The sequence below is a fragment of the Monodon monoceros genome, unplaced genomic scaffold (assembly GCF_005190385.1).
Source record: "Monodon monoceros isolate NGI ecotype Baffin Bay Population unplaced genomic scaffold, NGI_Narwhal_1 Super_Scaffold_7, whole genome shotgun sequence".
Taxonomy (NCBI): Eukaryota; Metazoa; Chordata; class Mammalia; order Artiodactyla; family Monodontidae; genus Monodon; species Monodon monoceros.
The window spans coordinates 5,321,436-5,343,358 of NW_021703784.1; the positions used below are offsets into that span (position 1 = coordinate 5,321,436).

General features: G+C 41.2%; 1 long non-coding RNA gene across 1 annotated transcript in view; it reads left to right on the plus strand.

Annotated features, from left to right (window-relative positions):
* The first annotated feature begins 13,087 nt into the window (after positions 1-13,087).
* Positions 13,088-21,923, plus strand: part of LOC114886892 — a 28,732-nt gene continuing 19,896 nt past the window's right edge. Inside the window, exon 1 of the long non-coding RNA XR_003791445.1 lies at positions 13,088-13,178. This is a non-coding gene — a long non-coding RNA (uncharacterized LOC114886892). The remainder of the gene's footprint in view (positions 13,179-21,923) is intronic.

Below are 21,923 nucleotides of genomic sequence, written 5' to 3' on the forward strand. Positions count from 1 at the left end.
TAGTTTCTGTAGGCCTCAGAGTAGCATAAGCCTATTCATTTACTTTTTCCCTGAAAAAGAAAGCCTAAGAAGAAAGGAGTTATAAGGTAGCAGGACCAGAGGAGGACTCTCAGCAAACAGTCACTATACATGGCTGTCTTCTGATTTTTATCTTTATTTTATCTATTTTTTGGCTGTACCACACAGCTTACGGGATCTTAGTTCCCCTACCAGGGACTGAGTCCGGGCTCTTGGTAGTGAAAGCATGGAGTCCTAACCACTGGACTGCCTCGGAACTCCCTGATTTTTAAAATATATACTTGCCAAGTATGTGTGGCCTTGGATTGGGGGAGGCGTGTGAGACAGAGAACCCGGAACTGGATTAAACACCAGGAGTTTGTGGTCTAACACAAAGCCACCAGCTTTGGTCAGATTACTTTCCCGTAGTTACATCTACTTGAGTTTGAAACAATTAATTGTATAACATTTCCAAATATCGGAATGCTGTTCCTCTGCTGTGCCAATGCTCGCCTTCCTGTAACTTCTATCAACTAGGCCTAGTTTGATGCATTTGAAACGAACTACTTCCTCTTCTACATTACAGCCCTTTACATATTTAAAAATAGCAGTAGAGATCATTGTAATAGTGGAATCACATAGAGCTGGATGGAACCTTAGCTATCATCTGGTCCAGTGGAAGAAACTTCTCTACAGCACCCCTGCTGGCTGGTCCTACGGATCCAGTGCTTTTCCAGGCTCTCATTTCTTTTTTGAATGGTTCCACATGTTCAAAAGCTCTCTAAATGCTCAAAAACACTTCATCATTTTGATCTGAAATATGCTTCCCTGTAATGTTTATCTACTGATCCAAGTTCTGTGACACTTGTCTATTATGTGGCCATTTCAATTCCAACAATGAAATATTATAACGTCTGCTGCAGGGAGACAAGGCAGGATTCATCAGAGCTATCATAAACAAACTCTCCAGTCCCTTTCATATGCAAAGCATTTCACTTTCAAAGCATTTTCTGTCTCTGTTATCTCATTTTATTTTTCAGCATCTCAATGAGAAAAGACCGTAGGCAACAGCACGGAGAGATGCCTAGTTCTGTGAAGATTACTGCTATGTTTAGTAACAAGGATGGGAGAGAAATAATCAAGAAGGAAATGTGTCAGAAGGTGCTCAGTGTTCTGATGCCGCCACTCTTTGGAATCCTGCTTGCTGACACGTGGGAATATCAGCGCCTCGAGATAATGCAATGCGCCAGGGCTTCTCCTCACTCTGCTCCTGTTTCACACCAGAGTCACAAGTCTCTGGGGTCAATGGCATTCATGATGAAATTAAACATCAGACACTTCTTCATATCTTCTCTATAGATATGCTACAGAAGGCTCTCTGGTGAGATGCTCTCTCTTCTTGAGATACCCAAATTAACAGACCCCGGAATTACGCAGAGATAAAATTCTCATCTGTATTCAATCTCTTGATCTTTGTTGGTCTTGGGCCAGTTACATGAGCAGCTTGGTTAGACCTGAAGGGAAGCGGGTTGTCCTTTCTTTCAGGCAATGGGCATGAGAAATAGGTTAAGAATTCAGTTGTGCAGGATCGTATGTGGAATTCAGGAAACCTGGCACACCTTTCTGTGAACTACTGTGTCAGACCTCAGGGATTCCTTCAGATTCCCAATCACGGGTGAATCGAGTCTCCCATCCATTTTCATCGGCTACAGTGGAAAAACATTGTCTCTTCCTAGCTTCCCTTTGATGTGGAACACAAAACCTTTACCGGGCCCTTTAAAAGAGGAAGAGATTTATGTTTCTGTTTCTGGTCCAAAGAAAATGAATGTGCCTTTTACATTTTCTCATAGACTCTCTCTGGTTGGAGCCTTCGAGAAAGCAGAGACTTATTTCAAGTTCCGGGAGTCAGTTTCTACACCAGGGGCTCAGAGCTCAGATGAGCCCGGTGGTGGGAACACATATAGAAGTACCTGCCTTGTGTTTGGGGCTCAAAGCAGACCTTGTACAGCAGGAGACTGGTGCTGAGTTTGCAGAAGTGGGGAAGAGGCCAACCACCCATCTTCTGATGAGCAGATCAAAGGCATCACATTTCATTGTTTCAGGGGAAAGGAAAAGGAAAAATAAAGGGAAATCAAATCGAAGAATGAAGGGAAAGGGGGAATCCCTCTCATATGGAGTGTCCATAGTAAGCAACGAGGAGCAGTTAGACTGTGTGTTGTATGATTTATGTATCAGAAGTCTTCCTCTTAAACTGTCTAGAAATTAAGTATATGATCTTTAGTTCATGGATGAGAAAACCAATGCCCAGAGACCTTTCCTCCAAACACACAACTAGTTAAACTAGGAATTGAATCCAGATCTTATGATTCTTTTCATTGCTAGAAGAGTCAGTATGAAATGAAGGCTCAATCTTATGCTAGATTTCTAGACTCTTTAGGAATACATGTGAACATACCAGATAAAATACTGTAAAGGCAACTGTTTATGGCATTAAAAGTAGGTTAAGAAAAAATGGGCTAAAATACTATGTGTAATATGTTCTATTTTATTTTTTATAAAATAAAAAATACCTATCTATATAGAAAGACTGGAAAGAAATTATCCATGGAAATGTTATTACTGGATATCTCTGGAAGTGGGGGGAGGGTTATAGATAAATTTAATCGTCTGTTTTTATTTTTTCCATATTTCTCCAATTTTAAACAGTAAACATAGATTACTTTCGGATTAAAAAGGATAATAAGTACCTGGGAAAAGACAGAAGGAAGAATTGTTCTTGGAGTCAAGGTTAAAGTCCTTGAAGTTTGATCTTGGAGAATGATTTAAGAGTAAGAACATACTTTCAATATAAATTATTTACTCTAAGCTTCCTTGAATTTTGATCACCGAGAGAGCTGACCTCTACAATCTGAACCAGCACCAGCCCTTCCGTACCTCTGATCCATCAGAGGATTTTGCCCTACTCTGAGCTAGAAGTAACAATGCTTTTTTCACTTTTACTGTTTTTGTTTCTTTTGGCCCTTTTTAGAAGTATCTGTTATCCAAACACCCAACATTTCTAAAAACTCACCTTTGAAATGCCACCAAAATAAGATAAGAAGTGGTGCGCTGTATCCTGTTGTCCTCTGGTCAAGGATGAGCTGTGATGTAGGTTGCAAGAGACAGCCCTTCATTAGGTAATGAGTCAGATTCTCTCCAGTCAGAAGCCTCTCCCTGGGAGCAAGGTCAGCATCTTTGCTAGTCCACATGCTTTCTGGATGGTGCAAAGATGGAGTTCAAGCTTTTGTGATTTCCTTAGCTGGCCCTTTGATAAAAAAAAAAAAAAATGGTGCTATAAGTAACTCATTTGTATGCTTATTGGGGAGATAGAATACTGGATTGTACAGCCAAAGTATTTCTTTCCATTCTTCACGCTCATCCCATTCCAAATTAACACTGGGATCCCGTTTCTGCACACCTCTGTGCTGTGAAGAGCTTTCTGTGTCCAATAGCCATTGTTAAGAATGAGTGAGATGTTTCAGGGAGTTTTTAGATCTGCAACTCTTAGAAAACAAACTAGGAGGGAAATGAAACCCGAAAGTCTAGATTCAGTCCAGGAATCACAAGTCAATTCCTTCCATCGTACTTATTCTTAAGGAGAAACAAGATGAAGGATGTATTGCGGCAACTACTCCTATGGTAAAGGAAAAACACACCAGCTGTAGACTGAATGAACCCAGATAACAGACAAAAAGAAATCTGGTGTGAAGTGGTGACTCATTCTGTCTGTTTATACAGCCTGAGTCTTCTGGTTAATTGTCAGTTCTTCACTTCACTCTGTGCTATGTAAAAGATAAATTATTCTTCTGACATGTTTGTTTTGATTGAAAAAAAAAGTTCATGTTGAAACAGTGGTGTGATGTGTACTCTAGGGACAGAGTTGGGTGCCAGAAGTTGGTATCATGTTCTGTGACAACAGCAGGAGCAATGGGCAATGGGAGAAAAATTAAAGATCAAAGAACCAAAGTTAAGAAATTATGGGTAAATTGGAGAGTATATAGGCAGCATTCAGATATCCATCTATCCATCTGTTCATCCATCCATCCATCCATCCATACACTCATTCATTCATCTCCCCATCGGATTCTCATATAGCCTTCACTTTCGATTTCTGGCACAGTGATAAGAGTTGCAGGAACAATGTGAATGAGGTCGATCCATTTCTTGCCCCCATGATTTTACAATAAACAAAGAAGATGGACATGACACAAATAATTACAATATAAGTTTTGCTACAAATGAGAAAGTGGTACACTATTAAAATATATAATGAGATGACATAGTCCAGTGAGAAAAGGGAGATGGCGGTGGTCAGAGAAAGCCTCTTTGCCGAGGTAGAATTCAGGTCGAAACCAGATGTAGATGAATGTCTGAGACATCTGGATATTCCTAGCTTGTCTCCTTGGTCCCTGAGTTCAGGGATTGTCTTGGCTATGTTGAGGAAAAAGGGAAGTATCCAGGATAAAGATGTCCGCAGCAAACCTGGCATTTGGTTGAAATGGTGTTCCAAAAAAAGCTCAAAGACAAACCAATCTACTGCTAATCATTCATGTGCACCAGGCCAAAAGAATGAGTACATTAACAACTGATGAATGTGGCGTTCCATAAATTTCTCACTGCCTTTATGGCTGTGGCTGACTGTGGTTACTAGACTTTTGTTCCTAAGCATGTTTTTTTTGCGGTACGTGGGCCTCTCACTGTTGTGGCCTCTCCCGTTGTGGAGCACAGGCTCCGGACGCGCAGGATCAGTGGCCATGGCTCAAGGGCCCAGCCGCTCCGCGGCATGTGGGATCCTCCCGGACCGGGGCGCGAACCCGTGTCCCCTGCATCGGCAGGCGGACTCTCAACCACTGTGCCACCAGGGAAGCCCCCTAAGCATGTTTTGAAACAGCAAAATCCATGATGATTTTTGTGGTACATGGATTGCTCTTTGCTCTCCCTGGTTTACTGGCGACTGAGCTATCAACTGAATCCCCAGGCATTTGGTGTGAAAAAGAGAGAACTACTCCATCAACTGTTCAATTAACCTGAACTTTGCTCCTTTAGTACTGGCTCCTCTAGCTGCAAACCTAGACTTAGACTCACCCAAGATGCTTACCACGCAGCTGATAATGGTTCCTACAGAAAGGCTAATCATTTAGCTTCGAAGATTTATGGTGAATTTATCTATTAGCATTCTCTTAACCAAGAGATTAATTTCTCTGACTCTGTATTCTTACCTAAAAGGTGATGCAGAATCCCTAAAGATCCTTTCCAGCTCATGAACGTATGACTTCTAGAATTTTGGGTCATGATAGTTCTGTTCAGGGAAGCATATCTCATCTGAGCAGATACTGCTCAGTTAGGCCAGGCATAGGGTACGGGAAGAGACATGTCTAAGGCACAAAGAGAGTGGGAGGTTGGTGCTGACTTCCTGAGCACCTTGGAGAAAGCAGAGTTTGGGCTGCCTTACAGAAGCCCTTACAGCCTCCCATGAAGGGGGCAGTTTAGGGCCACTTTATCCTGATAGGTCAGGAAATGTATTAAAGGGCTCAGTGTCCCTCCAAGGAAAGTCGTTTGCCTTCAATATTAACCCTTTTTCCCCCCTACCCCTATATTGCCCTTTTCCCTTCCCTCTCCTCACTGGTAACCACTAGTTTGTTCTCTGTATCTGTGAGTCTACTTCTTTTTTTGCTTTATTCACTAGTTTATTGTATTTTTTAGATTCCACACATGTGATATCAGACAGTGTTTGTCTATCGCTGTCTGACTTAATTCTGAGCTTAATGCCCTCCAAGTTCATCCATGTTGGTAAAAGTTCATTCTTTTTTATGGCTGAGTAGTATTCCATTGTTAGTATATACCACGGGTTCTTTATCCATTCACCTGTTGATGGACACTTAAGTTGCTTGCATACCTTGGCTATTGTAAATAGTGCTATGAACATTGGGGTGCACGTATCTTTTCAAATCAGTATGTTAGTGTTATTATGGGATTATATGAAATCATGTGTGTGAAACTTTTGAAAATTGTGAAGTGCTGTAGAATTCAAGGAATCTTTCATTCAAAAAAAAAAAAAAAGAAATTGGTTTGCCTTCTAAATCAGGACTAGAAAACATGGTTGGAAGCTTCAAAGAGTAACCCTGTAGTAGTCCTGGGAAGGTGGCCCTGACTCCAAGACCGGGCTTGATCTGTAATCACTACACAGTTTCAAAGGGAAAAATGAATGTGGTCAACGTTACTTGGTGTGACCCACCAAGACCCAGCTGCCGCTGTGCTTCTAGAGACTCAGGAGGATCCCTCTCTCATCAGGCAGGTCCTCATTGCATTACTGGGTGCTCCTGATCAGCACCCCGGCACTCCAGCCGGGAGGAAAAATCAGCTTCTGGGCTTTCCTCTGAGGATTCATGGCATGTGGGGAGGATGACACTGGGCTGGAAAATAGAAGCCTTGGGTCTAGCCCTGGCCTTGCCGTTGATAATGATGGTTAGTATTTATTGAGTAAAACCTCGATGAATTCAATACTTAGCACTCACTACCCTGAGGTGTATGTATCACTGTCTTCATTTTACATACGGGGAAAACAAAGACCAGAAATTTTAAATGAAATGCCCATGGTAACATAGAAGGGCTGGGATTCAAATCGCAGCAATTTAACCTCAGAGTCTCTGCTGTCACACTGTGCTCTCCTGTCATCTTAGACCAATAAAGTCACATATTTAAAAATAAAATGCGCTTCTTTCCTTCACCTGAATGGAATAGAACAGTGTATGAAAATCAGAAAACACAGACATATAACAAGAATAAAACAAAAAAGTCTCCCATGCCACCAGAAATGACTACTTAATACTTAGGTGATTTGTGCAGATCTCAAAAAAATGATGTCATCCTGCAGGATATTTTGACCTGTCAAGCCATAACTCTGTGTACTCATCCAGTCCATATGAATGTGCGTTACGTTAAGGGATTTTGCTGAGGGGGCACTTTATGTCGTACAGGGATGTCTGCCCTTCCAGGGTCACATTCGAGTTGAGGAGATAAGGCAGGAAAGACGTGAGAGGGAGAGATGAACACTTCCATAGCACAGTGTGACAACATACGAGCAAGATGATCTCTGCATGAAAAAGTGCAGGAAGAGAAGGGAGACACAGAGGAAAAAACACTTGAGCTGGAACTGATGAGATATGATGAAGCATTAAGACTTGGTCGCTGAAATGAATGAGGTCACTCAGATGGGGCCAACATAGAAAGTTGACCCCAGTAAATGCACTGCCAAGTGTTTGATAGCAAGTTGCAGGAAAATACATATAATGTGTATTTTATACACGGAAACCATACAGGAAAAAGGTCTGGGGGCTGCACATCCAATTGTAAACAATAGTTAACCTTTCCATGTGAGATTGGGTGAAAGGGGGCAGGGATGGTGAGTTCCAGTTTTTAATTCAACCTCTTCCGTATTGTTTGAATAAGCTAGGACCACATATTAATTTTGTGATTAAAAACTGAGATTTAAAAATGACTTGGTAGGAGTTCGATTGGCAGAGGGAAAAAGTAAAGGTATTTTGACGGAGGAGGGAACGGGGGCAGAGTGACAAATATACAGAGAAAGGAATAGAGTCCAAGAAGGAGGTGACTAGAGATGGGTTTTCAGTCGGCTGTAGTGTATCATACAACCATCCACTCTGGCTCTCTGAATTTGGAATCTAAAGGATGCTTGGAACTTTGTGAATTTATGGAATCTAAAGGATGCTCGGTGGGTCCAAGAGAACGAGTTCGGTGCCGCACGTTCCACAAGCTTTATCTAAGCTACTTTGCAGGATGTCCATCTGGGGTCCTACCCCAGCTCCAAATGTCAAATACCTCATCAAGTGCTAGGAAACAACAGAAAGCTGGTTCGAGCCCTATTGAAGTGGCCCCACCCTGAAGGGGTGCGGGGTGCTGGGAGGACCCTGCCAAGAGGCCCAGCCTCTCCACAGGCTCCCTGGCGCACAGAAAGACCCACACCTGGGGGCCAGATGTGCATGTACCCGTACGTGTGCCACAGCTGATTCGTCTGTGGCGCAAGACAAAGACTTGGCTTCTGATTACGGAAAGGAGATAGATTCATTACAAAGTGCGGGATAAGAAGTTTCAGAGCTGGAGCGCGAATAGACAAAGGTTCTCTGCTCTTTGCTTTCCTTTCATCTTATAGTCTGCGGCCTCTTCCATATTTGATGACGATTGCATTTGTAAAGGTATCTGGATTTTACCCCTACTCAGTCTTTGTAATTTGTTTAGGTACCGCTTCCCTGTGTACATGGAGTCTTCTGAAGCATCAGAAGTTTTTTCCAAGGGAGATGGAAAGAAAGAAGAGATAATATGTGAATGCAATAAAGGGAGATGTCGTTTTGTTTCTCATTACATTGAAAGCCATCGTTCAGTTCAGACTTACCTCTTTTTGTGCGTTGACAGTGGTGTAAAGAATCATTGTATATGACGTGTACAAGCGGTTATATTTAAAATAGATAACCAACAATATAGCATAGCATATAGCATAGGGAATATGCTATATGCTAAGCAATATAGCATAGGGAACTCTGTTCAATATTCTGTAATAACCTAAATGGGAAAAGAACTTGAAAAAGAATAGATACATGTATATGTAGAACTGAATCACTTTGCTGTACACGTGAAACTAACACAGCATTGTTAATCAACTATGCTCCAATATAAAATTTAAAAAAAAGAATCATTGTAGATCGTTGTGAAGGGCATTCCTGCATTTTGGGGGTTGGGGTGGGAGGGAGGGAAGGTTGATGGTGGAAGGGCTGAGCATCCTGGCAAGGCTAAGATTCTGGGAATTCAATTCCACATTTTTCCTCTTAGGAGATACTAACTTGCAATGCAGCTTGCTATGCTGAGAAAAGAAAAAAGATTTCTTCACAGTAAAAACAGCAAAGAGCTTGGTGGTAATTATTCTACATTCATTCAGGCCCTATTCCAACTGGGTCTAAATGATATTGAAACTACCATCCTTTAGGCTGGGCTATGAAGATGCTCTTTCAGGTAAGTAAACAATTCTTTTAAAAAAATATTTTATTGACGTAGAGTTGATTTACAATGTTGTGTTAATTTCTGCTGTATAGCAAAGTGATTCAGTTCTACATATACATGTATCTATTCTTTTTCAAGTTCCACAGGTATACATGTCCCTGAGGTCACGGGGCTTTAATTATTTTTCTTGAAAAACTATAGAGTCATCTCAACTGAGATCCTTCTCCATAGAATGTAATATAGCAGAGCATGGAAAAGAACAACCAATATTGCCTTTCCAGTTTACTGTTTCGATAGTCATCCAATTATACAGTAATTACAACAACCTCATGTGGTTGGGCTGGTGTTATTAGCCCCTGTTTGACGGATGACACAGCTGAGGGCTCTGTGAGGTGGAGGGAGAACCTGTGCTCCTCCTGTGAGTTCAGACCTTTTTCTTTTCTTCTTTTTTTAAACAGAGGCCATTTCAGGTCTTGTTGCCACATGGTGGCTTTTTTTTTTTTTTTTTGGCTGCATGACATTAGAGATCTTAATTTCCCAACCAGGGATGGAACCTGTGCCCCGCTCCCACCCCTGCACCCCTCGCCCGCAGTGGAAGTACGGGGTCTTAACCACTGGACAGCCAGGGAAGTCCCAATACCCTCTCCTTTTGAGGATCATTTACCTTTACCTTTGCCCTGTACCATTCACGTGGAGGAGAAAGCCTTTTCTCTGTGGATGGTCTACTTAACCCTAATGCTATACGTATTTCCTTCAGAAAAGTATATTTATATTTTTTCTTTGGTAAAATATACATAACTTAAAATTTACCATTTAACCATTTTAAGTGTACAGTTCAGTGGCATTAAGTAACTGTCACCACCACCCAGATCCAGAACATTTTCATCATCTTGAACTGAAACTCTGTTTCCATTAAACCCTAACTCCCCAATCCCCATTCCCTTCAGAGCCTGGTAACCTCTATTGTATTTTCTGTCTTTATGAATTTGATTATTTTAGATGGCTCATATAAGTGGAATCATACAACATTTGTCCTTTGACATCTGGCTTATTTCATTTGGCACGTTACCCTCCAGGTTCATCCATGTCGTACCAGGTATCAGAATTTCATTCCTTTTTGAGGCTGAATAATATTCCATTGCTTGTATAGACCACATTTTGTTTATCCATTCATCTGTTGATGGACGTTTGGGTTGTTTCCACATTTTGGCTGTTGTGAATAATCTTGCTATGAACAAACATCTGTTCGAGTCCCTGCTTTCGATTCTTTTGGGTATACACCTAGAAGTGAATTCTGGATTCCATAGTAATTCTATGTTTAATTTTATAAGGAATCATTTTACTGTTTTCCATAGTGACTACACTATTTTACATTCTCATCAGCAATGAACAAGTGTTCCAATTACTCCACACTGTCACCCACACTTGTTATTTATTTTATTACTTTTTTGATACACACCATCCTCATGAGTGTGAAATGGTATTTCATCGTGGTTTTGATTTGCACTTCCCTAATGATTAGTGATGTTGACAAGCTCTTCATGTGCTTATTGGCCATTTGTATATCTTTGGAGAAATATCTAATCAAGTCCTTTGCTCATTTTTTTTCATCTATTTGAAATCCCGATATTTAATTTTATTTTTTTAATTAAAAAATTTTTTTCCTTTGCTCATTTTTTAATGGAGTTATTTGTTGTCGTCGATGAGTTGTAAGAGGCCCTTATATATCCTGTAATCTATTGTAAGGGATTTGAAATTTTTTTCCCATTCTGTCGGTTGCCTTTTCACTTTATTAATAGTGTTCTTTGATGTACAAAAGTTTTTAATTTTGATGAGGTCCAACTTATCTATTATTTCTTTATTTTTGTCTGTGCTGTTGGTGTGATTCCAATAAATCATTGCCAAACCCAATGTCATGAAGTTTCCATCTATGTATTTTTTTTTCTTTTATGAATTTTATACTTTTAGCTCTTATGTTTAGGTCTTTAATTCATTTTGAGTTAATTTTTGTATAGGGGTAAGTTAAGGGTCCCCCTTCATTCTTTTGTGTGTAGATATTCATCTAATGCTATATTTTCGAAGATACTGTTTAAAACAAAACTTGCTGCTTTCCTGGGCATTCTCTAGGCCATCTCAGCAGGGGTGTGGCTTATTTTACACTCTTTAGATTTCTAGCTATGCTCTCAGCCACCATGATAGGTTGGCCCTAAGGTTCTAAAGGGTTTTTGTCTATGTGAAGTCTGTGTAGACAATGCCAGACTCCAGAGCTCTGCAATAATCACACTATACACCCATGTAAGCCAAGAATCCAGGTCTTCTCTACATTGCTTTGTTTTTTTAACTCTCTTGCAAACATAGTGAATACAATTATAATTGGTTGTGATTGGTTTAATTGCCCATGGACTTTTTAAATGGGGTGGTGTGCTGGAGCTGACCGGGCTGCAGGGGACAGTCTGAAGCTTCCGTAGCTCTCTTCACAGATTCTTTCATAGCATGTATTACGTTTGATCGAGATGGTTGATTTCTGTGTCTGTCTTCCCACTCCAGTGTGGACTTGTCATTTCCCCCAGTGCCTGGCACAGACATTTATTAAACAAAACTGAACCAATAGCGCTATCTCTTCCTTTTCTCTAAGACTTTTAATGTGCAAAGGCAGAAGATGAGCCGTAAAATCTTGTTTTCATGACAACACCATCTTCACTGCATTGCTACGTTTGTACAATGAAGGGTGAGGATGATGTTGCGCTGAAGGACACTTACTATATTTTCACAGTTTTTCAAAGTTGAGCATCTGTGTCTTCATTAGAAAGGGAAAGGAGTCAACCATGGCACATTTTAACTCCCATCCATTGCTCAAAGTAAATGGAAACTTTTAGGATAAAAGCCTTAAATTTCAAAGCCAAATACTGACTTTCCAAAAAAAAAATTCTGTAATGAAATAATCCTATTCAGAGAAATGATATTATACTGTAATATTCTTACCACGGTTCTGAATATGTGGATATAAAGTGCTGTATATTTTCACCTAGAACAAGATTTTCACATTGTTTATATTTTCTCTAAATGAGGAATATATGAATATTTCTGCCCTTTTATTCCTGCACCATGGACTAGGAATCAGAGTCACTACAACTAATCTATTTTAGAGATCACCTAAAGCCAGACTTAATTTTCAGAATCCTCAGCTCTCATTTTTGTTTTTTGTTTTGTTTTGTTTTGTTTTGTTTTCGGTATGTGGGCCTCTCACTGCTGTGGCCTCTCCCGCTGCGGAGCACAGGCTCCGGACGCGCAGGCTCAGCGGCCACGGCTCACGGGCCCAGCCACTCGGCGGCACGTGGGATCTTCCCGGACCGGGGCACGAACCCGCGTCCCCTGCATCTGCAGGCGGACTCTCAACCACTGCGCCACCAGGGAAGCCCCCCAGCTCTCATTTTGAGAGAGTTAATTCTTCCTTAGAATTAAGTTTTTTCCTTAGGAAACATCACACTTCACATCACGTTATTATTTTTAGAGATAAGCCAGGTTTCTAGAGATAAGCCCAGCCGGTGATGGGGTGGTAGACAGTCTGCTCTCTGAGTCTTTCCTGCCCTGAGGCTATAGCCCTCTCCTGACCCCTGACCTAGGTTAAATGAGGGCTCGGAGGAGAAGGTCAAGAAATGTGAGTCATGAATATTCAAATATTCAGTAGAGGGTAAATCTAAAGCAATGGCAAAGGCTGAAACACGAGTTATCCCACTGAGGGAATTCTCTTTTGCTCATCTCCCTCCCGGCTACTTTCGGTGGCTGAGTTACATTTAACAGAAGGGTAATTTCAATGATATAAATTAAGGTTGTGATCCGGTGTTACCTTAACCAGTAACATGATTTGCTTTTCCATCTAGACCACAGAGCCTGTCCTAGTGGCTGCCTCCATGGAGTCAGGGGCCAGTGGAACACTGCCTTCTTTCCAGCTTTTCTGGGCTTGACCACACCCCCTAATTTAAGAAGGCAGCTCTATTAGAAACATTATGGTCTTTGCATCCTCTTTAGCCTCCGAGCAGAGGATTCCCGCAGGTAGTTGGAAAGAGACCACAGACATTGAGGGAAGCTCACTCAGGACCTATTCTTCACCCAGTTTCTCCGGCAAAGTGGTAAGTGGGGTGTGAGTTTCTGCCTAAAACTTTGCAGTCCGTTTTCCTTTTCCTTTTTTTTTTTTTTCATTTGGTGGAATTAACCGGTAAACTGATGGGGACTTTCAGGATACAAGCGGCTTTCTCTTTTCACATTTTTCTGTATTTTCAATTCAATTGTTTAATAACCATTTTCAAAAATACTTCCTAACCTTGTTAGAGTAGTCTAAAATCAAGACCTTTTCTCTCTTTTCCCTGTTTTGTAAGAGCAAAAGCATATGCACGTTTTAGGCACTCGCCGAGCACTTGTCAGAAACTGAATTTTCTTCACATATTGGAGCACTTCCAAAGAAATAAAGCTGTAGTTAAATGTTGACATTTCTTTCCTTTTTTCTCTTACACTCCTAGTGAGCCATTGTTTTACTTTTTAATTTAAAAAAATTTTTATTTTAACCTCAGTAGCTTAATTAATTGCCCTTATTTTGAGGAAATTGCTACGGATTTGAGGTCAAACTAGCCTTTTTGGTGTTTTTCCCTGTCCTGTGACTCACAGTTTTCCAAGGGACTGTACTTTTCCCTTGGGACTTGTACCTGAGGCAGGAGGATTCTGAAAGTCAAGGAGGGTAATTTTTACCTCCACCACAGAGCTTGAATCCTTGGGCAGCACTATGGACAAGCAGGGGGTGTGGAGGGCCGCTCTCCTCCATTGGTTATTTTATATCTGGCAATCTCACTTTGTTGGGGGCTTTTCCTCTACTATTAAAACATCTCTGTTACCCCCTCTTAAAGTTGCATTTCACGTAGGCGAACTATTCAAAAGATGCTGGGTTACCAAGATCAAGGCATTCGATTGCAGGTTTTCCTTATTGCCTTTTGGGTAAGATTTTTTTTTTTTTTTTTTGTAAATCACAAGGCCATTTCCCCTCCTACTTCATACCATTACCGTGCAACTGAAAAGAGAGATATTTGTTAAACAACAGGAAATCCAGGTTCTAAAAACGGTAACTCTGATAGCTCCATTTCATCTGTAAAATGCCTGGCACTCTGACTCTTTCAACAACTATGGTTCTGGATGGCACCACGTGCCTTCTTTTTATCTAAAGAGAAACCCCTTTGCTTCTGCAGGCGTGGGCCGGGCAGGGAGGGCGCTGGGTGGCCACTATCACTGTGGAGATTCTTCCTTACCTCTTGTTTCTGAAAGGAGGGGAGGGAGAGCTAATGAGTTAATGTCTGCAAAGTGCTTTGAAGATGAAAAGACCTTTTCATGTGTTCTACATTGTAGTTATTAATATTAATATTTGAAGAAGCATGCTGCTTCTAATTGTAAATCAACATCCTTGCCAACTCAGTAGTGAAAAAACAAACAGTGCAGGCGGCCAGGCAGCCTCTTCCGTCCTGGTTCTGCCGCTTAGGATGTATGTGGGAAGCTGAGGGCCTGAATACAGAGAGGGCATCTTTGCCTTACCAGCTCCTTACACCGAGGTGCTAGTTTGTTAGAGGTGCGAAGAGGTCCAAGAGTAGAGCCTAGGGGAGGGTGGGTAACAGGGTGTAACCCTTCAACATCGAGTCGGCTGTGACCTTGGAGAATGGGTTGACAGCATGGATCTGGGCCAGTTCCCTGCCTCAGATGATAATGGAGTTCAAAGGCGATGAGGGTCAGAACTGGCACCAGCTCTGGCTTTGGAGTCAGGAAAGTAGAGTGTGCTTGGGTTCTGTTAGAGACTGGCTTTGGAACTGAGAACAAGTTATTATTTTTATTTTTTTATTTTTTCGGTTCTGCATATGTGGATATAAAGTGCTGTATATTTTCACCTAGAACAAGATTTTCACATTGTTTATATTTTCTCTAAATGAGGAATATATGAATATTTCTGCCCTTTTATTCCTGCACCATGGACTAGGAATCAGAGTCACTACAACTAATCTATTTTAGAGATCACCTAAAGCCAGACTTAATTTTCAGAATCCTCAGCTCTCATTTTTGTTGTTGTTGTTGTTGTTTTTTTTTTCTAAGGTACGCGGGCCTCTCACTGCTGTGGCCTCTCCCCCTGCGGAGCACAGGCTCCGGACGTGCAGGCTCAGCGGCCATGGCTCACGGGCCCAGCCGCTCCGCGGCATGTGGGATCCTCCCGGACCGGGGCGCGAACCCGTGTCCCCTGCATCGGCAGGCGGACTCTCAACCACTGCGCCACCAGGGGAGCCCAGAACAAGTTATTTGACGTGACTGTGCTTTATTTTCTTCATCTCTGAAATGTGAATAATGAAAGAAATGTGAATAATGATTTGTGCTCCACCTATCTCATGAAGATGAGAGAATAGTTGTAAACAGCACAGAGCTTTGAAGAATAAGAATACTGCCAATAAGGCTGAGGGACGGTCTGAAGTAACGTTATAACAAATTGGGTGTGTGGGTGCAGGTGCCCAGGGAGGGTGAGTTGGAGGGCAAACAAATGCTCTGGAAACAGTTGCCACTGCCATTTCCCTTGTTGATTGCCTCAAAGTGTTTGCTTGATTTCTTACTGATTAAAGTTTGCCGTTCCTCATGGTTTTATTGATTGGTGATCAGATCTGTTTTCCACAGCAGTGTTCCTTCTCTAATTACCCACTCAAAACTCCCACTTCTGCATCAACCAGCAGAAGGGAGCTGGAGCATCCTTTCTCCCTCCCCCCTTCCCTCCTCTCCCTCCTCTCCCTCCTCTCCCTCCTCTCCCTCCTCGGTCTCTCTCTTTCCTTCTTTATGGGAATTAAAATGTACTTAGTATTTGAGCAAAATAAATGTGGTGAACAGCAAGTTAGTGGCATTTGAGGGGAATCCTGTGAGGTCTTTCAATCCTGGGCCAACTTAGGTATGAAGACAACTCATTCTTTTGCCCTTCATCTCCTTTGTCCCTGCTCTACTGAAAATGTAGCTTTAGGGAACTCAAACTTTTTAATCTAGATGATTCTCTGGATATAATACCTGGTCTTCTCCACTCCACCCAAGGAAGGATACTCATCCCCGAAGTTTACTGAGGACTTGGTATGTTTCAGGGCCCTTGGTGCTTTGCATGGGTTCCTTCTTTAATCTACAATGAAGTCTGTGAGGTGGGCTGTCTTGTTATCCGCATCTAGCAGATGAAGACTCTGAGGTTTGGTACCATGAACGACTTGGTTGGTGGTGGGACCTGATTAGAAGCAAAGGCATGTGAGTTCAGAGCTGTGGCTGGAGTCATATCTCATAGGAACCGCAGTAGCTTTGAGGCACTTACACAAATTTAGGCTAAATTTTTCTGCTTGGAGTGATGGTTTGCTTATCTGGGAGAATACTGTGGCTCAGGCCAATTTTCCAAAGGGGAATCTGTGGATTAATGATTCATTGTTAGAAAGACACAGACTCTGAAGAAAGGCTACAAGGTCAGGTTGACGGGATCAGCAAATCTCTCCCTCAATGGGACAGATATTGATTGAATTTCTCCCTCGTGCCCAGCCTCGTGGGGCGCTGTGACAGACACAGAAGGAGAAATATGTTTCATTTTAAAAAAGAATCAACGTAATTTATTTTAGGAGGCAAGATGTTACCTGAAAAGAGATTAAAAATAAAAGATAATTGTTAAGTGATGTGATGCAGTCTGTGAATGCTTTGGGAGAGCAGATGGAAAAGAAAAAGTTACCTAGGGCAGTGAGGGAAGGATGTTTTTTGATCAATTTTGATTCTCGGAGAAGAGGGTAGATTTGATATTCCTGCTGACCACGTGCTGGTGTGCAGCATCCAGAAAACAGAGGGGACAGTTTGGACAGTACTTCCTAGAATGAAGTCAAGCAGCAAACTTTTAGTGAAGATGTTAAGAAAATATTCTCAATGAGGGAAATGCAATCTGTCTTTTCGAGATGTGGAAAAGTAGAAACTCCCAGGGTTTTAGTCTTTTGTGCATTTTTAAAATGTGTTAACTTTTCATTTTGAAATAATTTTAAGTGCACAATGAGTTGCAAAACATAGTACAAAGAATTTCCAAAAGATTTAAGTCCCTTAAAATTGTGAAAAATATAGTGCCTTTTGGTGCCCTCCAGTGACCCTTAATCCAAAAGGTTTCCTCTTGGTAGGGGAAGAGCAGTGATGCCAGTTTCTTGACATAAGAGGTGAAATAACTCAAACCCTGGCTTCTTAGGAAAGGCAGGAAGCCTTGTCAGATGCAGCCATTACCTGGCACGTGGCTTGAGAGGTGGGCACGGGTGCTGAGCTGCACATTCTCCCTGGCTGGGCTTGTGTCGCAGCTAAGATAAAAATCAAACCTCTGCTCAGCGTGTGGCCCGGATTCTTCTTGCCTGTTCCTCGGTGGCCTCTGCCATCCAAACACCTTCTTGTTATAACCACTCATGAATTTAACCAAGTGAGTCCAGACACCGCCTTGCTACTCAAAATGTGCATGTCCGGGTATCCTGTTGGAAGTGCAGACCGTCAGGCTGGCTGTACCTCAGACCTGCTGGGTCAGTCTCTGCCTTGTAACCTGATTCTCAGGTGATTCCTAGATGATTCCTATGCAAATCAGTTTGGGAAGGACCGTTCTAAAGAAAAAGCAGAAACAAAACAAAACAAATTTAAACAAAACCCAACAAACAAATCCTCTCGCAATATTTTCCGTTGCGCTTATGACTTCCTTATATTTATATCTAGTTGCCAAAGTGTTACTCCACGAAAGAGTCACATTTCTATCAAAAAGATATCGGTTTATCTCAGGAAGCTGCAATATTTCCCCATATGTGCTACGCAATCTTTCAGTGAGTTTGCTCCTCGCTGTAAGAAGAATGCTTACTTCTTGGTTTTAGGCATGACAATGGTACAAACAGACTGCCATTCAATAGAAATTGTGGCGCTTTTCTCCCGTGAATTTCTTGATTAGGCTACTCAACCTATATGATTATGGAAGGGAATCCTTTTTTGATTATTTAAATGCAAGTATTTTAGAAAAAGAGGTAAGGGATATAGGCTATCTGGGTTCTGGCCCTAATATCTGAATAGATAACCTCTGCCACTTTGGGCAGTAAAATAATAATAAGTAAAAACCACTATTACTGTTAATTAGTCAGTGCTTACTAGTGCCAGGCACTGTGATAAAATAGCAACAATAATAACCATTATTTATTGACCATTTTATCATGTATAAAGTAATATGCAAGGGTTTTATTTTATATAACCCTCCTCAATAATTCTGAAAGGGTTGGTATCATTATCCCCATTTTACAGTTGAGGAAATTAAGGCTTTGTGAGATAAAGAAATTTGCACATGACCCACACTCAGTAAGGAACTCCCGGTGAATGCATAGTCTGTCACCTGGAGTTCTTTATCATTCTGCTAAACACTTAACCTCTCTGGGCTCAGTTAACACATATATATGGAATCTAAGGAAAAAAAAAAAAAAAGGTCATGAAGAACCTAGGGGTAAGATGGGAATAAAGACACAGACCTACTAGAGAATGGACTTGAGGACATGGGGAGGGGGAAGGGTAAGCTGTGACGAAGCGAGAGAGTGGCATGGACATTTATATACACTAGCAAATATAAAATAGATAGCTAGTGGGAAGCAGCCGCATGGCACAGGGAAATCAGCTTGGTGCTTTGTGACCACCTAGAGGTGTGGGATAGGGAGGGTGGGAGGGAGGGAGATGCAAGAGGGAAGACGTGGGAACATATGTATATGTATAACTGATTCACTTTGTTATAAAGCAGAAACTAACACATCATTGTAAAGCAATTATACTCCAATAAAGATGTTAAAAAAAACTAAAAAAGAAAAAAAAAATGGGCAGATTTCATGAGATTTTTCCAATTCCCAAATTCATTGACTTTACAAAATCCCTCTTTATATAAGTATGCCAGGAAGCTGTTTAGCAGTATGCTGGGAAATTTGAAACTTACAGTTTGGGCAACAGAACAAATGAAACCTCACTGTGAAAAATGACCATCAGACATAGTGCAAGAAGTTGCTCGCTGGATTTGAGAGAGTTCAGGCAGCTGGTGTGCTTTAGTTCAATGTTAAAGGGCATTATTAAAACTCTCCTGGCACCATTCATTCTCTCAATAGCTATCTCTATATTTAGGGCATCTCTCAGTTTTGTTGAGAGCTTCTTAAGACCCAGAACCATATCTAAATTCTAGATTATATCTGACATAACTCCACACACTATGAGTTGAAAAGTAACTCTTTAAACTTCTAGGCTCCTTAAGGATTTCTTTGGCAGCCACCATGGGGTAAGAGTTGACATTTAGCTTGCAGGTCTTCTCTGGGTTCGACGTGGCCAAGAATCTCATATACCATGACCTCTGCTATAGCCACCCTCGTGAAGCCAAGATGCTTCACATCATTCCTCCAGCTTGCTCTTTTTGTTTGTTTTTGTTTCTAGTTTCTTAGTAAGAAAACAATTCCAATTTTTTATACTACAACTTTAATTTTATTAATGTATTATTGTTAATTTTACTATTAGTATTACTATTTAAAACTCAAGCAATCATGCTTTTATATCTATACTACAAAAGCCCAAGCTTTTAGTATGGTAATCTGCCTTAAAGTATCTTTCAATTTCATCTCCCGTTTTCCCCACAATCTATTTGCTTACTGGATTATTCCCTGTTCTCTAATCTACTGTTTTCTCGCTTCTGAATCTTTGTGCATACCTCTAGCTACACATTTTTCAAGGCCCATTTCAGCGCCACCTTCTCTTGAAGTTTTCCCTTAGCATCCTTCCGTAAGTCATTTCTTCATCTTTTATGTACCCATAATACATTACCTACACCAGGGTTTCTCAAACTTTAATGTGCATATGAACCACGTGGAGTGGAACCTGAGCTCTGTAGTTCTACCAGCTCCCAAGTGCTGTCCATGCTGCTGGTCTGCGAGGACCCCACTGTTGAGTAGCAAAGTCATCATTTTTCTCATCTCATCAACTAGAAAAATAACTATGTAAAGAAGAAAAGTGAGTTATTCTCACTTTTGGAATTACCATAGCACCTAATACAGGGCTGAGCAGCTCTTCAATACCAGCTAGCTAGATAAAAACCCCAATTTTTTATTTAGTTATTTATGGAGTACCTACTATGTGCGTGGCCCTGGAGTACGTCTGAAGGACAATGTGGTTATTTGCTGAATTTCATGGTTCGATAGAGGATCTGAGGAATGGCATTTGAAGACAAGGCTGTGGCCACTTCTACAGTCAAACAGCTGATTGAATGTTACCTTTAGTTTTCCAAAAGATGTTCCCACATTAGAAAGAACAGAGCATTAGTTTCTGAAAAGTTTCAGAGACTAGGATTGACATTGTGCTCATAAAATTCCTGGACAGGTTTTAATGTATTCCCTTGATGTTTATGACAGATAGCACCATTCTGCCCAGCGTTGACAGCGCCATTCCAGCATAGTGATGAAGAGGGATTTGTTTCCAGAGGAGGAAACATAAAATAGTCTACGAGGCACTCTTATCCCCTGATTGTTATGGTTCAGCATTTAAAAACCATCTTATATTCTTTGTCTCTTTCAGGAGATGTTAGTGAGTGACTTGTAATATTACAATAACAAGAGTCCATTTTTAGTATTCTAAGGAAGGTTAGTTGAGCTATGTCAATTCATACAGAACCTGAAAACGTTATGCTTAATTAGGAGATGAGAGTTTTCAGAGAAATAGGAGATGGATATGAGTCATTTTCAAGCCTCTATTCAAGTAAGAGTTGGGGGATTGTTAGCAGTAAAGGTGGGGAGAAACAAGACTGACGCATTCACTAATCTGTGAGTTGATGCCTCATGAACTTAGTGAAAGAGTTGGTGGATTGAGTTTAAGACCCAGAAGCCAATAGCACATGGATCAGAACATGGCCTCTATGGGTGGGTGCCGGCCCCTTGAAATAAGAAGGAATGTTTATTACGGTCATGTTGGAATAGTCAAGAAAATGAGGTTCTTACAGAGTTAGGAATGAGAGAGAGAAACCATCTTCAATTCTGTTTACCAGTTTATTTTCTACTTACGGTAACCGCAGGGTTCCCTGGGGGAGTGAGGATTGTTCAGCTATCTAAAGCTGCTTACATTTGAGTTCTTGGAGAACAGGACTCGGTAGCTTTTGTTACACTGCCAGATCAAGGGAGAGATCTAAAATGATTTGCAAACTACAAATGGACTACTCGAGAGAATTAGAAAGAAGATACTGGAAGACAATAGACTCGTCAATGGGGTATGTCTGTTAGTTTAGAGAAAAGTATGATCGTGCTTGCAGTTAACATTAAAGAAATCTAACCTTGGGGCTGCATACGGACACATGTCCTCACAGGTGATGTCCCTTTTTTTTTGTCCCAGAGATATCTTCACTGTCTTGGATAAACTCAAGCGCTGAGACGTAAGTCTTCACGTACAGGTCTTTCCTTCATCTAGTCAACAGGAGTATGGCGCGTCTATGATGTGCCAGCTAAAGACACACAGTCCCTGCTCTCTAGCAACTCCTGATGCAGGAGCAGAAACTGAGATGCAGGAAGTACTCTGAACTTTGGTCGGTACCTTGTGAAAGTGAATCCCATGCTGGAGGACCGAGAATGTCTATCTAACTGACAAGAAGTTTTAGGGAAAGCTCCCTGAAAGAGGTAACACTCAGTCTGAGTCTTTAAAAACAGATTTACATGTCATTTGGAAAGAAGAAATTCAAACTCTTTCCATTGCACATGAAAGATGTTGCCTCGGTGACATGAGTGACGCTGTTGTCTTTAGTTTGGCAAAGGTGCTGTCATTTGGGGAAAGTGTCCTTTGAATGG